This window comes from Cupressus sempervirens, chromosome 8, assembly GCF_028749045.1.
Source record: "Cupressus sempervirens isolate cs-2001-9-10 chromosome 8, ASM2874904v1, whole genome shotgun sequence".
Classification (NCBI taxonomy): Eukaryota; Viridiplantae; Streptophyta; class Pinopsida; order Cupressales; family Cupressaceae; genus Cupressus; species Cupressus sempervirens.
Genome location: NC_143125.1, coordinates 73,504,154 through 73,526,457, shown reverse-complemented (window position 1 = coordinate 73,526,457; position 22,304 = coordinate 73,504,154).

The window sequence follows — 22,304 nt, the reverse complement described above, 5'->3', positions numbered from 1 at the left end:
TCCTTGCCTTTTGAATGACTTGCATTGTTATCCTTCAGTGTCTCAACTTCTAGTTCTTATTCTAGTTGCTCAAGCTCGGTAGATGCTAACTCAATAGCTTTTTTTTGCAACTCAAGTTCTTGCAGCTTAGTAGGTACTAACTCAGTTTGAACTTCTTGTGACTCAGTTAATGAAGATTCTGGAGTTGAGGATTCCTGATTAACAGGTATACTTGGTATTGTATCAAGTTCAATGTAAACAAATCTTCTATAGTCTTTAGGTTCCTTTTTGCTTTCTTCTTTTGTTCTTTCTACAAACTCATCAACTTTAACATGTGCACTTTCTATGACTTTGTGAGTAGATAAGTTCAAACATCTATATACTTTGCTTTTGCAAGAGTATCCCAAAAATATTCCTTCATCACTTTTTATATCAAATTTACCTTTTCTAGATTCTTTCAAAATGTAACATTTACTTCCAAATACTTTTAGATAACTTATATTCGGTTTGTAGCCATACCATAGCTCATAGGGTGTTTTGAATGAGTCCTTTTTCAGCTGTACTCAGTTCAAGGTATGAACTGCAGTGTTGATAGCTTCCTTCCAATATTTGATAGCAATGCCTTTTTCAATCATTAAGGTTCTTGCACAATCCATGATGGATCTGTTCCTTCTTTCTGCTATTCCATTTTGTTCAAGAGTTCTAGGTGCTGAAACCTATCTTTTGATTCCCCTTTCAATGCAAAAGTTATTGAACTCATGTGAAATGAATTCTCCACCTCTATTAGACCTTAAGCATTTCAATATTTTGCCTATTTCCTTTTCTACTCTGGCCAAATACCATTTGAACTTTTCAAATGCTTCTGATTCCTCTCTAAGGTACATGATAGTCATCATTCTTGAATAATCATCAACAAACAGAATGAAGAATTTTTCATGAGTATAACTTTCAATACCAATAGGTCCACACAAATTAGTATGCACAATTTCTAGAACTTCTTCAGTCTAATAGTTCTTACTTATAAAACTAGTGTTTCTCATTTTTCCAATTTGACAATTCTTGCATAGACCAACCTCAGGTTTCTTTATGTTAGGAATACCTCTTACTTTCCTAAATTTACTATTTTTTATCAAGTTGTCAAAAATTACATGACACAACCTCCTATGCCATAACCGACTTTCTTCAATTTGAGTAATGAAACATGAACATTTGCCAAGTTCAAGATAAAATAAATTACCTTTTGTTTGAGTGCCTGATCCAATTAGCTTTCCTTTGCCATCCAAAAATCTTGCTTTTCCATGCATAATTTCTACTTTGAATCCATTATTGAGTAGCTGTGCCACACTCAAAAAATTATGCTTTAGTCCTTCTACCCAATATGCATTATCACATACAAGTTCTTTGGTTAGTGAGATTCTTCCTTTTCCTCTTATACAACAAGGTTCATTGTTATCAAATTTTACACTGCCACCATCATAGTCTTCAAAGTATTCAAACTTAGTTTTATCACTAGTCATGTGATGAGAACAACCACTATCTATGATCAAAGTATCATTTTTTCTCATATGAGAAATGAGTGCCATTTCTTCATCATTATCAAACTCATCTTTCACAACAATGTAGACAATCTCATCTTCTTCATCATCATCAAAATCATTAGAATCTTTAGCCATGAAACATGTTTTCTTACCTTTATCCTTGAATGATTTGAAGTCTTTCTTGCCATTGTACTTGTGACCTTTCTTCTCATCCTTGTTCTACTTATTTGGGCACCTAGTAGAAATATGTCCAATTTCTTCACAAGAAAAACAGATTAGAGAAACCTTACCTTTGTATTTTCCTTTGCCTCTTGAATATTTTTTTGCTAGTAGAGCTTCAACCACTTCAAGATCACTATCTAAACTTTGTTTTGATTCTTCATCACTGTCCGATTGTAGATCCTTCATCTTTTTCCCTTTTTCTTTGAGTGAAAGCTTGGCTTCAAATGCCGATTCAACATTCTTGGCAGTTCAAACATAGTTATCATAGTTTTCTAGCTCAAATGTAGTTAATCTTCCAACTATGGCCTCAAGATTTATTTTATGATTTGCCTCACATCTTCTTTCTTGAATTGCAGAGACTCTTATTGCATAAATGGGAATGAAATTTCTAAGAACTTTACTTATAACTGTCTCATCATTGATATCTCCTCTAGATGCTTTGATTGCACTAACACATGCTTTGACTCTTTCAACATACTTTGTAATGTTTTCATCCTCTCTCATCCTCATTTGATCAAATTGTCCTCTCAAACTTTTTGCTTTGGCTCTTTTCACATTATCATCTCCTTCATATATCTCTTTCAGCTTGTTCCACATTTCAAAGGTAGTTTTGCAATCTTTGATGTTATCAGATTCATCATAACTCAGAGTAGATGCTATATCTATCATCATGTTATTGTGAGTCTTCTTATCAGAAATATCATTGATAGATAAGGTACTAGAAGGTTTTGCATATTTTCCATCAAGATATTTTAGCCCTGTATCACCAATAGAAGCTAGATGAAGCCTCATCAATCCTTGCCATGCTGAGAAGTTGTCCCTGTTAAGTCTTGAAATTTTCCTTTTGTAAGACATCCTGATCTTTAGCTTATATCTTTTGAAATCTTGAGGAACAAAAGCTTTGATACCAATTGTTGGGATTAAAGATATCGTAACTGAGAGGGGGGTGAATCAATTACTAGCAAAAAATTAATTGATAGATCCCTTAGATGTCTTAAAGATCTAGTTACTATTGATACTCGAAAAATAAATGCTATAACTTGGTGACCTAAACTATTATTTATCTTCAAGAATTCATGCATGTAACTGAAAATAAAAAAATGAACACAAGAGACACCAGATTTAACGTGGAAACCCAATATGGGAAAAACCACCAAGTAACTAGTCACCAATTTTTCACTCTTCTGAAATGATCCCTGTTAGGAGCCAACCCTATTAAAGGTTACAATACACATTGTTAGAGGATTTAATCACTCTATTAGGAGTGGGCTTGCTAGAGGTCTTTAGAACAATTCAACTAAATTGTCACCTTGTTAGAGGATTTACTAAATGGTTGTTAAACCAACTCTGTTAAGAGATTTAAGATCACTGCTACAACGGCTAAAAAGTAATAATGAATTGACCTAAACTTGATGCAACTAAATTTGTTAGCTATAGGTCTCTTTTCTACATCATTAGATCCTCCTTGATCAAGTATAGCTTTTCTGCTCCTCAATAATCTCTGATCATCCTTCAAATTTGCTTCCACAATAATCAGTCTTCATATCACATTAATTCCACACTTCTTTTTTCACACACTTAGAATTCACAACTTGACTTCTTACTTATACCATTCAGATTGTCAAGTTGGCTCATTCTCATGTTTTATTTACCAATAAACCATACATCAGTCGGCTACAAATATTACTCAAAGAAAATAAATGTTATTTCATAAAACAGTAAAATCCTTTACTGGCCAACCCTACTTGGTAAATACTGCTTCCAAAAATTTCCTAAGTTAACCTTCTTGACTCAGTTAATATTGTAATATCCTTAAAATCCTTTGGCTGCTAAGTTTACTCGGTAAGAACTGCTTCTGCAACATTTCCTTTGATGATCGAGTGAGCTTGGTAAGAGCTATTTCTGCCACATTTCCTTTGATGATCTAGTGAGCTTGGTAAGAACTAAATTTCTTTTGATTACCTTGAAAGCTTGGTAACAATTGTTTACTTGGTAGATACTATTCTTTTGCCTCACTGACCATCTAAGCTCGATAGACTCTGTGTTTTTCCTTGCTGACCTTCTAAGCTTGGTAGACTCTATCATTTTCCTTGCTGACCTTCTAAGCTTGGTAGACTCAGTCGTTTGCCTTGCTATCCTTCTGAGCTTGGTAGACTCAGTCCTTTGCCTTGCTAACCTTCTGAGCTCGGTAGAATCTGTCTAATGAGTGATATGAAATTTGTTTGACATCAAAGATAATCCATAATTAAACAATTGTATCCAATAGGACCTAGATATAGTAGAGGAAGTTCTTAACCTAGAGGAGGTGAAGCTTTTTAGGGCCATTTCTAGTATTGGAAAAAGACCTAAGTTTGATGTTCCCACATTTTTGGGAAATATCAACGTAGAGGAATTGATTGAATTGATAAATTAATTAGAAGAGTACTTTGAATATGAAAATATCAAAGATCTAGATAGGGTCAAGTTTACAAAGGCCAAACTAAAAGGTCATGCAAAGATCTAGTGGCAAGAGATCTAGTTGGATCAAAATACAAGAGGAAAGGATAAAATTGCTAGATGGGATTGGATGGTAGATAAAATGAAGCAAAAATTCATTCCCATAGATTATGAGCTTGATCTATTAAAGAGAATGCAAGGGTTGAAGCAAGTAGGAAAATCTGTTCAAGAGTATACTGAAGAGTTCTATCGAGTTTTCATTAGAATTGGCCATGCAGAAGCTGTTAAGGAGAAAGTTGCCCATTATCTTAATGTGTTGAGGCCAAGAATTCAAGATGAGATGAGTCTTATTCAAGTGACTAGTATTGAGGAGGCATATTAGTTTTCCCTAAGGGTTGAGTATAAACTAAGCAAGAAGTTTGATAACAAGAATAGTGGAAGAAGTTCTGGTGGAAGATCTAGTGGATGATCTTATGAAGGTTGTAATGATGATCAAAAGAACAAGCATGAGGTTGGAAGTAACAGTAAGAACTAGAGGGGAAACAATTCCAACCATTTCTATGATTAGAACAACAGAGATCAGAGAGGAAGAGGTAGAGGACAAGGATTTGGAAGAGGATGCTTTTGTGAGAAATGTTTTCATAGTAGAGAAGAAGAGCATAGAGCATTTGAATGTACCTAGCACCAAGGAAGGATGGATCAAAGAAAAAAAGGTTAGACCAAAGTTACACATGTTGATGAAGATTCCAAATCATCACATTTTGAAGATATTGAAAGAGGAAAAGTCCTAGTTAATAGAAAAGTCCTATTGAGTGGTGAGAATGAACCTGATAAAAAAAGGAGTTTGTTTCACACAAGGTGTAGATGTAAAGATAAGTGTTGTGATGTGATCATTGATGGTGGAAGTATTGAAAATCTAGTTTTAGAAATGATGGTCATGAAGTTGAAGTTGAAGAGACAGAATCACCCGTGTCCATATCGTATTGCTTGGGTGCAAGATGACCACAAGGTCATGGTCAATGAGTAGCGTTTAGTGAAGTTCAAGATTAGAAGCTATTAGGATGAGGTACTATGTGATATCATACCTATGGACATATGTCATATGTTCCTAGGTAGGCCATGGAAATTTTATAGGCATATTGTACATGATGGGCGAGCAAATACCTACACTCTAACCAAGGATGGAGTGAAGCATAAGTTGAAGCCATTGAATGATAAAGAAGAAAATGTATGTAGTGCTACCAGAATATGTTTTATTGATAGAAAAGAGTTTCTCAAAGGTATGAAGCATGAGCATATGTGTTCTACTATAATTCCAAAGGACAGTAAAGGAGAAGTAGAGGAGGTGCCTGCAAAAGTTGCAGATATGTTGGGAGAGTTTTCTAATATTGTATCAGTTAATTTACTTGATGGATTACTCCCAATGAAGAAGATTAGTCACCAGATGGATTTGGTTCCAAGAGCTAGTTTTCCAAACAAGGCAATGCATAGAATGACACCAATAGAAAGTAAAGAGTTGAATAGACAAGTTCATGAGTTGTTGTAGAAGGTGTTGATTTGAGACAGTCTAAGTCCATGTGTTTTACCAGCCATATTAGCACCAAAGAAGAATGGAGAATGGAGGATGTGCTATCAAGAAGATCATGATAAAGTATATATTTCTATTGCCAAGAATGGATGATATTAGAGACTATTTGAGTGGAGCTAAGTATTTCACAAAGATAGATCTAAAGAGTGGGTACCATCAGATTTGTATCAGAGAAGGTGATGAGTAGAAGACTGCTTTCAAGACCAAAGAAGGCTTGTGTGAGTGGTTAGTCATGCCTTTTGGGTTAACCAATGCATCAAGCACTTTCATGAGGCTCATGAAAGAGGTACTGAAGGAGTTTTTAGGTAAGTTTTTCATTGTTTACCTAGATGATATTTTGATCTTTAGTAAGACATTAGAGGAGCACTTGATCCATATTCACAATATGTTTGCTAAGTTGAGGGAAGAAAATTTACTGATAAACCTAAAGAAATGAAGTTTTGTAAAGGAGCTGGTGTACCTAAGATTTTTAATCTTGGTAGAAGGTGTAAAAATGGACTCAGAGAAAGTGAAGGCTATCCTTGAATGGCCTAATCCAAGGAGAGCAATTGAGGTAAGATCTTTTCATGGGCTATCTAGTTTTTACAAAAAGTTTATAAGAGGTTTTAACAGTATCTGTGGACCCTTGAATGAAATAATGAGAGGGGATAGGAAAGAATTTAAGTGGACTATAGGAGTAGATAAGATTTTTAATCTATTGAAATAGAAAGTTACTGAGCAACCTGTTTTAGCACTTCCTAATTTTAACAAGGTGTTTCAAGTAGAGTATGATACCAGTGGTATTGCAATAGGAGCTATTTTGAGCCAAGAAGATAGACCTGTTGCTTATTTTAGTGAGAAATTGATTGATGCAAAAAGAAAATATTATGTTTATGATTAGGAATTTTATGCTATAGTTCAAGCATTGAAGAAGTGGAGACACTATCTTCTTCCTAAGGAGTTTATTTTATATACTGATCATAAAGTTTTATAATATTTGAATAGTCAAGGAAAATTGAACCAAAGGCATTTGAAGTGGGTTGAGTTTTTTTAAAGTTATACATTTTTTTTGAAACACAGGAGTGGGAAGTCTAATAGAGTTACAGATGCTCTTAGTAGAAGACAACGTTTGTTGATAGAAATGCAGATAGAGGTGGTTGGGATCAAGGAACTCAATACTTTGTATGTAGATGATCTTGATTTTGGTGAAGCATAGCATGGAAGGCTTGTACATAACCTATTACACTTGACAGGAAAAAGTGGTTGGATTTTATGATCTAGGATAGTATATTGTTTAAAATAAATCAATTGTGCATTCCCATAAGTTCAATGAGGGAGAATCTCATCAAGGAGAAGCATAGTGGAGGATTCATTGGACATTTTTGTAGAGATAAAACCATAGATTTGGTTGTTGAGAATTATTATTGGCCATAGTTGCAACAAGATGTGAAAAATTTTGTACAGAGTTGCAAAGTATGTAAGATGGCGAAAGGAGTAAAGTAGAATATAAGGTTGTATCAACCATTACTTGTACCAAAAATTCCACGGGAGGATTTTAGCATGAATTTTTTTCTTGGATTATTGAGGACACAATGTGTGCATGATTCTATTTTTGTGGTGGTTGACAAGTTTTCAAACATGGCACATTTTATTCCTTGCAAGAAGACTAGTGATGTTGTTCATGTGGTAGAGTTGTTTTTCAGAGAAATGGTCAGATTACATGGTCTACCAAAGAGTATAGTTTTAGATTGAGATACCAAATTTGTTGGGTATTTCTGCCATACATTGTGGAAGAAGTTGAAGATAGATTTAAAGTTCAATTCATCACATCATCCATAGATTGATGGACACATAGAAGTTGTGAATCACAGTTTGAGAAACTTGTTGAGATCCTTGGTTGGAGATAAACCAAAAGGATGGGATATGATTTTACCATAGGTAGAATTTGCATATAATAATTCTATCAATAGGAGTATTGGTAAATCACCATTCCAGATTGTATATGGGAGTAGTCCCAAAAATTCTTCTAAATTGAGGTAGTTGGATAAAGGAGAGATAAGTAGTGTTGAAGCAAAAAATTTTGCTAAACATTTGAAAAACATCCATGAGGAGGTGAGGAAGCACATCATCAAGATGAATAGACAGTATAAGGCTAAGGTAGATGTGAAAAGGAGGTATAGGGAATTTTAGATTGGAGATGAAGTCATGGTTCATTTGAGAAAAGAGCATTTTCTAGTGGGTACATACAATAAGCTGATGATGAAGAAGTTTGGACTATGCAAGATAGTGAAAAGGCATGATTCTAGAAATTCATATGAAGTGGAGTTGCTCGTTGAATTGAATATTTCACTCGTATTTAACATTTTATATTTGACAAAGTATTATGAAGAAGGTGATGGAGATGAATTTGCAGAAGTACAGTGGAGTATTCCAGTAGCTAGTTCAATTACAAAGGAGATTGAGGAGATACTGGATAGTCATGTTGTCAAAAGTAAAAGGAACATAACTTATGAGGAATACCTAGTCAAATGGAAAGGGAGGCTAGTTGAGGATTAATCATGGCTAGCAAAGGAGAAGGTTGACCATTTGGGTTTTCCTCTGAACACTTGAGATGTGACGCGATCAATTTTCAAATTACCCTTGGTGTTTGATGTAGGAGCATCCTTGGTGTAAGAGCAATCTTGCATCACCCAAAAATATTTTCCTTTAATTTTTGCTACTTTAATAAGGACTAGTAGACAGGGTGGTTACTATTTATAGAAGCTTGCTATTTTTAGTAAGTTTGTCATACAAGCTTAGAATGTTCTCATTTTCTATAGAAAGGTTCATTTTAGAGTTGTAAGCCTACCATAAAAATCTCATTGCTCAAGCATAACTATTAGAGAAGTTATTGTGGAATTTCAGTAGAACAATTTGTAGAAAAATCTTTAGGCTCACTATTGGAGGCCTTAGAGTGCCTGGATGAGGTCCGAAAACTTGATGGAAGGGTGCTTACATGGCTTCAAAGCTATAGATTAGGAGCTAGCATTTTTGAAAAGTGGTTATAATAGCCAATCAAAGCAATGGTTCGAGAGTTATGGCCTTCAGAAGTTGGGCTACCTGAACTTCCTAAAATAAATGGCAAAGATGTATTTGGCCAACTCTATATGTATTGTTAGGGTCTATCAGCCCTAGGTATTAAGTTTCATTGTCTAGAACCTTCTCGGTGTTGACATTAAGTCAAGTTTTTTATTAGTGGCAACACTTATTCAAATTCTAGTTCAGATCAAGCAATTCAGTGTTTTCCATGCACTAAAATTCAGACTGAGTAGTTTAGTGTTTTTCGAGCTTTACAGTTTCTATGAGTTAAGAGCTTAAGTCAAGCGAAGCTAGTGTTAACCAAGTTGAATGGAGAATAGTGTCTACTGAGTACAATTGTGGTAAATAAGGAATGTAGTTTATATCGAGTTACATAGTATCTATCGAGTCACCAGTGTATATCGAGTTCAAAACTACATTAAAGTGATTAGTATGGATCGAGCTTCTACTTCTACCATTTGCATGACAATGCCGAGTAATGATAGTGGACACTATGCATTAGAACTTCACCAAGTCAATTTTCAAAACTTGAGTATCTACATTTGGGCTGACTTTGTAATATTGGTGTTAACTTGTGTGATGACCAACTTTGTAATTTTGTAATTTGGATTGGTATATATATATAATGTATTTTATCATATCCAATGTAGAATGCAAGATAATATGAATGGAATGCAAGCACACAAATGTGAATGAATAGAAAAGTAAAGTGTTTATAAGGCCATATTAGGAGTGGCAGATTTATATCTATCACATAGAGGTGATACATACTTCAAGGATCTCAAATAGCAATTCAGTTGTAAGTTAGAGATCTTCTATTTCATGCTAATAGGTGAATTAGCTTCAAATCCTTTCACAAGGTAGAATTAATAGTCTTTGCTTAAATCTCTTTATTGAGTGCATACTTCATTGTATGATTGTAAAACCTCTAACAAGGTGGACCTAGTAGTCCTAATTGCTCCTAACAAGGTAGATCATTAGAAGTGATCAATGTAAGCCTTAACATGCCAACTTTATGCTGCAGTATTGAAGTTTTGTGGGTATCATCCCCACCCTAGTTTTACTTTCTATTTGGAAGGTTTTCGGGTCACCAAATATTATGTTCAAAGTGTTTTATGGTTTTATTTTCTCATGCATGCAGTAGATTAGATTTAGTAATGGTAATTGGATTACGCTATTACGGTTTGAATTTGTTAAAAGGTTTTGAGGTTACTAATTCACCCCTCCCTTCTCAGTAACCTAGCTAGTCTTGAATATTTCCAATAGTTGGTATCGGAGCTTTGTGGTTCTTAGAATATAGTTTGACAGCTTGAGAAAAGATCAAGGAAAATGGAGATTTTCAAACTTGAAAAAGCTATTAACAAAGAAAAGTTAGATCTAGAGATGGCCATAGCTCAACTCAAGAAAGAAAAAGAGCATCTTTTCCAATCTCTAAAAAGAAGGAAGGAACTTGCAAATCAGATGAATGACCACCAGTATGTTGAAGAAAAGATTGAAGATTTTCTCCCTTCAAGCAGTTCAAATGAAGGAAATGGTGCAATCAAAGAACTCCTAGAAAGTAATGGTTCCCTACAAGAAGAAGTAAGAAAATTGAAAAGAGAATAAGAAATTCAGTCAATAAGATTGTGTGAAACCTCAAAATAGAGAAATAAGGTAAAAGAAGACTTGGATGCAAGGAACAATGAAATTCAAAATCAATCCCTTCAGCAAGAAAATCTTATTGATCAAATCTCCAATGCAAATGAAGAAATCATGAGTCTGAGATCTGAAAATGAAAGAATAAGGAATGATTTGAACTTCGAAAGACAAACCAATGAAAGGATGAAAATTGATCTAAATTATGAAAAGCAACTCAATGAAAGAATAATGGAATCCCAAGTAGTCATGGATCAATTGAATCATCAATATGAACAAAATACTATAGGAAAAAGGGTAAGGTAGGAATTGGATACAAAGAAGAAGGCGACTCCTCCAAACAAGGTGCACAAAAGAAACAAAAACCTACCTGCAATCACTATGGTAAGATTGGTCATACATCAAACAAATGTTGGAGTAATGGAAAAGAAAAAATCAATGGAAAATACTACAATTGCAGCTAGCATAGTCATAAAGCCAATGAATGCAAAGAAAAACCAAAGTTTGAGGGCAAGTGTCACAAATGCAAGAAACAAGGTCACAAGGCATATGAATGTAGATCTAAGCCATTCAATCCAATTGAACAATTTGCAAAGGCAATATTTGGTTGGGACTATAACACTTGGTGTAGATGTCATTACTATGGAGAATATGGACACATTGGGATGAATTGTGTTAAACATCACATAAGAAGAAAGGGTACCACCATAAGATGTTACACATGTACCAAACTTGGTCATATATCTAAGAATTGCATGAATATAGGTAGAATTGAAGATGAAAAGAAAGAAAAAGTAGATAGCATTAGGAAACAAGTGAGAGAACAATGAATTCCTAAATCTACTGAGCAAGCTAGTTCAAGCGATGATAGTCATGATACTCAAGAAGTGGGTGACTCCACCATTTCCAATTAAATTCTTAAGGAAGAACTGGAACTGTGTTTTCAAGGTCACATCTTAAACTTTTCCAATTGAAAGGAAGTAAAGATTCATATTGATTTTCAAAGGATCATCAGTAAGATCAGTAATAGTTATCATCGAATTGACTTCTCTATCAAGGAAGGTTGGGTCATGGACTCTACCAAGTGAAGTTGGGAGTAACATGATTATGTTTGGTTGCCAAGTTACAAACTTTCACCGAGCAATCCATACAAATAGTGGATGACAGGTTGTCACACACAATGTCATTATGGCTCCCATGGTATCAAGTATTAATTGAATTTTTTATCAAAAAGATAGGAAATTAACTTCATTTTCACCAAGAATTCAAAATATTGTGAACAAGAGTGATTTGTAGAACATCCAAGCCACTTTGAGCAAAATTTGTAGAAAAGTTTTTCTTCCAAAATTTTCTCAGCCTACTGAGTTATCATGGCATCTAGTAGCAGTAGCAAGGAAAAGAAAGGTTCTAAAATGTTGGTGTGAGTTGTTGAATGGAAATCCCCTAAGTTCAAACTTGTGCTAGCAATCGTCAAAACCCTTGATCTGAATGGATCTCAGTCGCAGATACCACCTAAGGTACTTCTCATAAATGACATTTGAACTCATTTTAAATTTGCAATTCAGGAGATAGGAACCCTTGAAATGGATAATTCCCTAAGTGAGCTTTGTGTGAATGAAATTCTCAAACCCGAGCACAAATATTTGGAAGAGAAAGGTTTAACTCATATTCCTCACCTGCCTCAAAACTTTCAAATCAAGTGGATTAAGTATATCCTAAGCCGAGTTCATAATGGTCAACTGTGGTTAGAGCAACCAGTTTTGATCACCAAGAATTTGATACATCACATTACTAGTCTTCCCATGCTTACCAAAGCTAAAGCCACTAAAACCCTAGGTTGAGATGAGTTACAAAAGAAAACCTTAGCCAAATGGGATGACAAAGGAATGAAAATCAGTAATGTAACGGATATAGAACTAAAATTTGGCATTCATGTGATAGCACACAAGATTTATAGTTCGAGTTGACTTAATAGTGTGTCATGCGAAGTAGTTGACTTAGCCTTTAAGGTTGTGAAGAAGAATCTATCATATGACTTAGTAGATTTGTTGTTGAAGCAGTTGAACAAAAACATGGGAAGAATTAGAACTTCAAAGATTAATCCATGCAAATTTGGTTCATTGTTGACATGTTTGTTTTTCTATGTTCAAAATTTTTTCCCTTCTAAAGGCATCATTGTATGGAGAGAAGATATGCCAGTTTTATACTAGATTAATGAATATATTGCTGAAATGGGTGAAAATTTTGACAGTATCATGGATAATTATTTTGAAACCTTCAAAGAAAAGATGAATAATAGATTTAAGATACCAAAGAAGTTAGTTGAAGACTATAAGGATGATGTTTTATTTATGGTAGATAGTGACAGAGTATATATCCAGGTAGTAAGGCCTAAAATTGAGTGGGTAAAACCTCTTCCATATGAGGTTAACATTGATGAGGCTAAGGAAATCATTGAAGCCTTGGTAAATGAGCTTGTAGATCCAAAGGCACCTCACCTTGGAACTTATGATGAGGCAAAAGAAAGAATTAAACTTGAGATCAAGCTTTTGTAGGCGATAAACAAAGGAAAGAGGAGGATAAAAAAATTGAGAACAACAAGCACCCCTCTTATGTTAACCGAAGGTAAAGGAGAAGATGTGGAAGAATTATAAAATGAAGAGGAATTAGAAAAGGAAGAAAAGCCAATAATGAAGAAAGGCAAGGTAATTAGATCACCAAGCCACCAAAGCCATCCACTGCAATATTTACAAGGAGATCTAGGAAGAAAGCAGGAAAAGAAGGCAGTGATGTAATCTTCAACCAACCTCCTCTTACATTTCAAAAAAGGCTAAAAATATTGAGAGAAGGTACTAGAATAAACAATTTTAAAGAACTCAAGTATGAGACAAGAACTCTAGCAGAGTAGAAAGATGTTGAAGATCTAGTCATGGACAAATTAGGCAGATGGAAATTCTCTCTAGAGTAGCTAGTAACACAGAATCCTGCAATATTGTTAGATAAGGTCAAGGTTAGATGGGAGAACACCAAGCAGACTGTCAAAGACATTTTTGCACATACATTGAAACAATTGGTACCCAGCCTGATTGATGCAAAGGTAAATAAGGCATTAAAAGACAATGAGAACAAAATGACTTTAAAGTTCAACACTTGTCTAGTTTTGATGAAAGATATAGAGTATGTTGTGAAGAATGCTACAAACTTACTAAAAAATGTATTCCATCTTCACAAATTGAGTGATTATCCTATCGAAATCAAAGATGATGGTGATGATAGTAACAAGGATGAAGACAATGATGAAGACACTACTTAATTTGTCACAATTGATGTAGAAGAATATCAAGAGCTAATGGAGGATGATGAAGAGGAAAAAGAGGAAGAAGTTATAGAGGAAGCCAAGCAAGAAGAAGAAGAGATTGACCCAGTCAAGATAGTTGTGACTATCATAGCCTCTCTTCCTCACTCTCCAAAAAATCTTGCAACATCATCTAGCATGGAGATAGCTTCAACATATTTGATTGTGACAACCATTATGTTGGAGTTCTTTCTTGTAAAGAACATATCAGGTATATTTAAACATGATACCAAGAAACAAAGACTAGGGACAAGCCTAAGGATGAGCTAAATCCTATGTTCAAAAAAGCTACATCTTAGTTTTGGACCAAGTAACAGAGTCATCAAGACTCACTTCACTTTAGGCTCTGCTAAGCCAAGGTGGGAAAACCTAAGGGATACCATCTTATCGACTTGATACTCTTCTATGCAAGACTATCCCCTATAGCAGAAATGGTCAATATTCTTCTTCAATTTGCTGACAATTTTCTTGATTATAGAAGCCAACTACAATCAAAGAAAGAAACAACAAATAAGCCATGACCCACAATTCTAGCTCTTCAATACATAAAATGGGAAATTGATATTCATTTAAAGATTTTATTTTCTCAGCATAACCTGGGTATGCAACAACAAAGAACATGTATCCTTCAAGCTGACCAATCCCTTATCCATTGGGCACCAACTAAACCTTCACATACAGATGAATACCTGAAGTATACTCATATATTCAGATATCTAATCTATCTATTTGACTTACAAATAGACATCAATCTTCATGAAAACTCTCATACTTATGGTAATATCCTCCTAGTGTAACCCACAACCCTATCAGTATAAACAAGCATTTACTTGGCTTCTTTGTTCCAACAGCAAGTTTATCCTAACATACAATCTGAAAGGATTGTAATTGAGTTGAAGCTCTTAGTTCTTAAACACAAAAGATTGTAAATAATAGAAGAAGGAGATGAGACTTAGAATGAAACTAAAGAAATGAAGCTCTTGCATTAATTTCCTTGAAACCAACACATCATCTGCATATCAAAATTTAGAAAATACACAAAGAACTAATTATGAAATATGAATGCTTCAAAAGAAATACAATATTGATATTCATATCAGAGGAACATTGGGAAAATTGGTATCACAACTATCAAGAAATTCACTAACTCTAGAACTAGATTGGTCTCACAATCCTCAGAAAATCTCCAAAAAATTGGAACCCTTTACAATGAACAGACAAGGAAGATATATAGGAGAGAAGATATTCAAGAAATATAATCTAGAAATGACATCTATCCCACTGAGAATGTCTTCAATCTGAAGTTGCTAAAACTAATCATCCTTCAACTAGTTGCAATTCACTTGTGTTGTTTGCAAGAATACAATTGCTTCCACCACCTTCAAAAACATTCAATTCATCCTTCAAATTGTTGGAGAAGTCAAATCAGATGAAAATATATCTATATCTGATTGCAATTTCATCTGCAACATTAAAATTGCACAATTCACTGTGAATCCCCAAAAATTAAAAAAAACCTCTAGTAGCTATTACCATCTGACACCTATACAAAATTTGACTTTAAAAATGGAAAATTCTCTCTTTTCCAATTTTGATGGTATATTACACTATACATTTTGGATGAAAAATGCCCCCCTGAAACCATTTTGAAAAATATGCCTCCTAGACTGAAGAGAGCATATTTAAAATTAAAAAATAAAAAAAAAATCATATAGTCAAACTATTCAAATATTTCAATTTTAAAATCTAATCGTTGGAGAATCATTTGAAATTTGATTTTTAAATCATTTTCTTCTTTCTCTCCTCCCCCTTTGCCACATGTCAATCTTATATTTTTTGCTCATCACTCTAGTGGGCCCCCTGATGACTGGGGACATGTGTCATCAAATCACTACCTCGCTATGCATAACTTTCACACATCTTTCTATAGCGAGTTAGCGATAACCACTGATTTTGCTTTGATCTTGTGGTAGACATTTGATACAACCCTTAAGAGAATAATAGTGGGTCCCTCTCTCACTACCTCCCTATACATAACTTTCAAGCACCTTTCTATAGTGAGTTAGTGAGTATCGTCCATTTATGCTTGATCTGATGATTTACAATCATTGACATGTTCTATGCATGGGGGTGGGTCCAAGATACTACTGTCGTTGAGCTGGCCTAACATGCTGGCACACATATATATTATTTAATTTCTAATGACATCATTTTTCCTTGACTCTACTATGCTTGTCATTTTTAGGCATGTCACTACCTTGATACCGGTGGGAATCACAAAATTCCCAGTAGTGACATTGCAAGCTTTGGCAAAGTCAAAACTTTTGACCTATAAAAGCTAAGTAGAATTTCATCATTTCATTTAATCTACACAACTCATTTTTGAAAAATCACTTGTTCAGGGCCCATCTCTTTTAAAATTTCCATTACATCACAACCTTTTGACTAGTCGCTACCTCGCTACCAAGAAAACACCAACTTCCTGGCTAGTGAGATAGTGACTCCTAACAGATTCATATTTTTGGTGATGAAGAACACAAAACACATTGATTGAAAATTCATCAATCAATATTGGTGTTAGAGAAGGTGGTCACACATATTTATGAACTTGCATGAGAATTTTCTCAATCACATTACTTTTTAAAAAAAGGTTGCTGCTTCCTTTAAAATTCGGGCACTCGCTATGTCACTACCGACAGGTCACATAGATTTTTTGATAGTGACTTAGTGAGTCACTGGAGAAACCTAAATTCTGGTGACACCATTTGTGAATTCCTCCTCGTGTGACCTTTCTAACATTGATAATCCTAGGAGATAGCATGTGACCCTAATGCACTATTTTTTGGTGCCATACTTTATTCTTTAGTACCATAAAAAATTTCTCTGATGGTTGCTACATTGCTATAGGAAATAACCTTGCAAATTTTTATAGCAAGTACATGACATCAGTTGATCCTAACAACATCCAACGGTGGAATAAGATTTTCCAAAAGGACTCAACAATGATCTTGACATAGGTAGGAAATAATATATAGTTGTTGTTAAGACTTTTGTGCCAGAATAAGATTTAAAAGGTAAGATCTAGGGTTTTACACAATTTTTAAAAGATATTAGAAATACAAGACCAAAACCCTAAAACCCTAGAACCTAACAAAAGAACTCACATCTAATTTTTTCACCATGATTCTAAGAAAAATTAATATGTAAAAATTAGACCAACACATTGATACATCAAATGTCCAATCACTCCCTACTACCTCTTAGCTCAACACATCATAGATAAAAGTGTCTACCACTTCACCCACTGATTTGCAACATATTTTAGTTATTGATCTAGCTTCAGCAATGGATATAAAATGTTCTACAATTCTAAGCTCCTTAGCAGTAAGTATAGTTTTGGATTCTTTAGTTTTGGCTACCTCAATTGTAAATACTCCTATAAGTACCTCTTGTAAGTACTTCAGTTGTAAATACTTCTATCAATACTTCACTTGCAAATATTCTAGTTTTGGGAAGTTTGGTAAATACATCAGTTTTTGATTTTGCAAGTATTCCAGTCAGTATTCCACTAATAGGCACTGTAAAAATTTTTACTACTAGTCCTACTGTTTCCACTATTGTTTCTATTCCAAATCCTAAAGCATTATCTTCAAAGATAGTTGAACCAAAGATCAACCAAGACTTTTGATTAGTGGAAAGGAAATAGATGAAGATATAGATCTGGATAAAGAAATTAAAATTCCCAAATGGGACTTTGATAATATCTCTATGGATCAAATGCATATAGTTGGTCAACTTCTCAAAAAGAAGGCCAAGCAAAAGAAACTCAAAGAAGAGAGAGACAGAGAATATAAGATTATTGAGGATGCAAAGAACATTTTGAGTGAAGCTATAGCTATTGAAGTTGATACTTCTCAGCACATTTTTTTGCAATTAAAGAGGTAGTCAGTAAATTCAATGAAGATTCTATTGGTCAAGATAAGTTAATTGAAAAAGTAGAAAATAAATTTGATAACAAAGTGCTTGAGCACATTGCTCAACAAATAGCTATCCAACAAGTAGGGCTTTCTTCAAATATGACAAGTCTTGAAACTTCTTACACAAATGTAACATCACTTTTTGCAAGGTTATGTAATACTACTGAATATACTAAGGAAATAAAGAGCAAATTGAATAAAATTGATGAAGATCTGATGGCTAGTGTAAAATAGTTGCAACTTGGCCCCAGTTCAAGCTCTGTACATCATATGAAGATCAGATTCTTATTAGACATGTAGGAAAAATTATTGAGAGAGGAAGCAAGGATCCTATCTACACTCATAGACATTTAGAATATGATCCTTCCCATCATGGATATAATATAGAAGCACATTGCCTATTTCAAAACATTGATCCATGACAATAATTTCTCAATTGCAGATCATATGATCGAGCTCTTTGTAGAAGTGAAAGTTGCTATACAAATGTGCAAAGTTTTGCAAGATAACTTGGATAAGACCTTAGCTCTCATTCTTAAGGTACATTCTAATTTTCTCTCACATTTTGGTGTCTCCATATAAATATATTATGCATAAATCTTTGGCATTATTGTCAAAAAGGGGGAGAGACATTTATATATAATTAAGGGGGATAGATATTTGTAAATATCAAAAGAGAAAGATACCATACTAGGAGATACACTTAATATGTCAATATGCCTAACATGATATGTACATTTTATGGGGGAGAATAATGCAAAGAAATGTATATATAACAGAGTTACAAAAACAATTTTGAAAAATCTCAAAAATTCAGCATGCTATACCAAGCTAAGTATCACTCTGATGGAGGAATAACAAAATCCACTCAATAAGATCTTTAGAGATTCTAGATGTAGGATTCTCACAAATTTCAGCCTAAGAAATGTACTCTAATATTTTTCTTCCAAGTTTGAGGCCATTGTTAATGACCAAAAATCACAATCATGATTAATAAAAAGAAAAGAGCAAGAATTGTGTGAAAAAGAAATCATTAATCTTATATCCAAAAATCTAAATAAGACAATGCAACAATCCATTTTCTTGCCATGCCATGTATGTACCTAAATTTGATGAGAATGGTAATGAACTAGAAGAAAAGATTTTAGTGGTTAATTATAAGCTACAAAGTGCATGCATAGAAGATAATCAACATCCTTTGCCTAATAAGGCATAGATGATTATATATAGCTAGCCTTGTAAATTTGATTTCTATTTAGTTTAGTTTGAGCTTCACTTGGTTTTGAGAATAGTTTAATATTATCTACTTAATTAACATCTAATAACATTCATTTTTTCAACCATTTTTGAAATATAACATTCAATCATTATAATCACACGCTAACATTCATTAACACATAAAATTCATTAACATCTAATAACATTCATTCATTTATTCATTCGACCATTTTTGAAATATAACATTCAATTATTATAATCACACGATAACATTCATTAACACATAAAATTCATTAACATCTAATAACATTCATTCATTCAACCATTTTTGAAATATAACATTCAATAATTATAATCACGTGATAAAAGTCATTAACACATAAAATTCATTAACATCTAATAACATTCATTAACACACAACATTCATGAATATTTCACTAACACATAAAATTCATTAACATCATTTCCTTTTGGGATTCTTAATGTTCTTATTTTTAAAGTATCTTGTAAGAGGAATATCAATGTCCTCATCATTCCCCTCATCATTCCCCTTGTCTACTGATTCTAATGCCAATGCATGTCTCCTCCTCATTTGTTTAGGAATAGGTGGCTGCTGTGACAAAGAGGAGTCTACTGCAAAAACAACTGCATCATGAGTTAAATTCAAACCATTTATAGTAGTGAATTACACATATTTAATTAAGTAAAAGAACTATAAATCAAAAAATTTTATTTAAATGAACAAAACATAGATTTTCTTTACTTGAATGTGCCACATGATCTACATGTTGATCAATCTGAACATCCTTCGACACTCATTCAACATGACATTCTATATCCTCTAAAATAAACACAAAAAAGGTTATACAAAATTAAATTTAAGATGTTAAATTGCATTTATAATTACATAATTATTTTTAAAAAGAAAATGAAGACCTCCATCAACACTACAATGCACATTAGGGGCTTCATCATGCAGCGTATAATAAGGATTTGTGTTCCAATTAGGAGGTTGCATTGCAATGTCATGCACACATTTATCAAATAGATTGTTGCTCAAGTATTCAATTTCTAATATATTTTTTTTTTCATATTTAGCTATTCACATGATGTAGGGGGCTCTTGGGTTGGGCCAGTGGAAGCTTGGCGTAAGCGTTTAGCCACAACTTGATAACCTTCGTTGAAGGAAATTTTTTGGTCTTCTCTCGTGGCCTCTAAATTTAATTTAGAGCCTTGCATTTTTTGATTAAACAAAATTATTTCCATTTTATAAATAATTTTTTTTAGGAATTTATTTACTCCTACTTACAATTCGTGCTTTAATTTTCAAATATCCACCAAAGCCAAGTTTGTGCTGCCCAATCTTTTCTAGCCTAGCGTTTGTTGCCTTTGACATATCTTGCAACCTATGAAAAGTTTGAAATATGTTAGATGATATAGATATAAAGATGCCTAGTCAGTGTATTATTACATTGTACTAGTAGTTAATACTATTGCATACCTTCTCTCATTTGCAGGTGTAACTCCTCTTTTAACATCCATTTTTTCCTTTGCATCCAAAATGAAGTCATTCCAATCCCTCACTGACGTAAAGGGAGGACGCTCATACTTTGGATTGTGGATGAGACTCCTTCTATAGGATTCCCTCATAGTGCTCAAATGTTTTATAGCTTTTTCCAAAATTTTATTCTCCTTAATTTTTTTACCAAACTCATGCTCTAAATCTGTAATGAACTGATCTTTTAATTTTTTATCTTGTAAGTTCCACCTTTTAAGAAAAAACACAAAATTGCTAGATAGAAAAATTAACTAACGTTGTGTACCTTAAATATACTAAAAGAAAAGTTGTGTACCTTATACATATGGTGGGCCCAACTATCTTTAGTGCATGGTCATAAAATGTCTTATAAAAGCAATTATTTCCTGCAAAAAATGTCATGGGATCATCAATCCAAAACTTGTTATGAATAGGTAAATGCATATTAAAATATAAAAAATAATAATTTAAAAGTACTAGGAAGCTTAGGACATTTCAAAGGCATCAATTCATTGTTGTCAATCAACAATGACGTCTGAATAGCTCCCATGCTAGAAACATGGGTAGATCTAGGAAATGGTGGTGAATTATCACCAATGCATGTACTATGATCTATATCTAGTGTCACAAACCTTGGTAATGAATGTACTACTAGATGCACCCATGATTAAAGTACAAATTATCAAATCATAATTAACACAAAACCAAATATAGCAAAACAAGGATTTACCAAGCATAGACCGTGAAGGCATTGATGTTTGCATGGCCCTTTGTCGACCTCCTAGGAATCTCCTACACTTGATGACCTAGTGAACAATACATTGTTGGCAAAGACATTCTGATATAATAAAAGTAAGAGTTAACTTAAGAAGTTTTTGAATGTTCAATCAAAGAAAAAATTTCTTGTAACTTGTCAACTTAAGGATTGTTTTACTTGAGGCAGTTAGAGCTCTGTGAGTACCGGCCTCACCATGATGTCTTGGACTAGGCACTTGAGTTTGAAAAAAATCCCGTAACAAGAACACATACATATTTTAGTTCACAACATAAAATTAACCTTTATTTAACTTTTTTTATAATTAAAGATTCATTACTGCTTACTTCAAAACAATGTGCTATGGTGATCAATTCCTATTGCCTCTTCAACAACTCCTCCATTGGATTCGTATCTTCAAAAATGCTCATAATTTCCAAATTAATTTTTTTCAAAATTTTCCTCATCATATATGTTAAATTTGGCACCTCTATGATATCGTCATCAGAAGGGGTAGGTGCCTTTATTGTTGCAGGCACTTTTCCCCTATTCTAAACATCAAATTGTGATAGAAATATCAATAAATTTTTATAAAAAATCCAAAACCTTAAATAAAATAACATAATAATATAACATTTTTCAACTATCTAATTTGTACAATTTCAATAAGGCTTACCATAGCTGAGGAATGACTGGGAGCTAGAGCATCCTCGTGGCCTCTATCCTATGGGGGATCCATATTGTCCTGTGACAAATATTAAATATAAAAAATTCAACGATCATAAAAAATGCTCATTATCTCTATATTTTTTATTATTTATTTATTTTTTCATCTTGTATGTTAAATTAGGGACATCTACGATATCCTCATCAGAAGGGTTAGTAGCTACCTCTGTTCTTGCAGGTGCTCTTCCTCGGTCCTGAACATCAAATTGTGACAAAAATATTAGTAAAAGTTTCATAAAAACTTCAAAATCATAGTTGGGGATGTTGATTAAGATTTTTGAT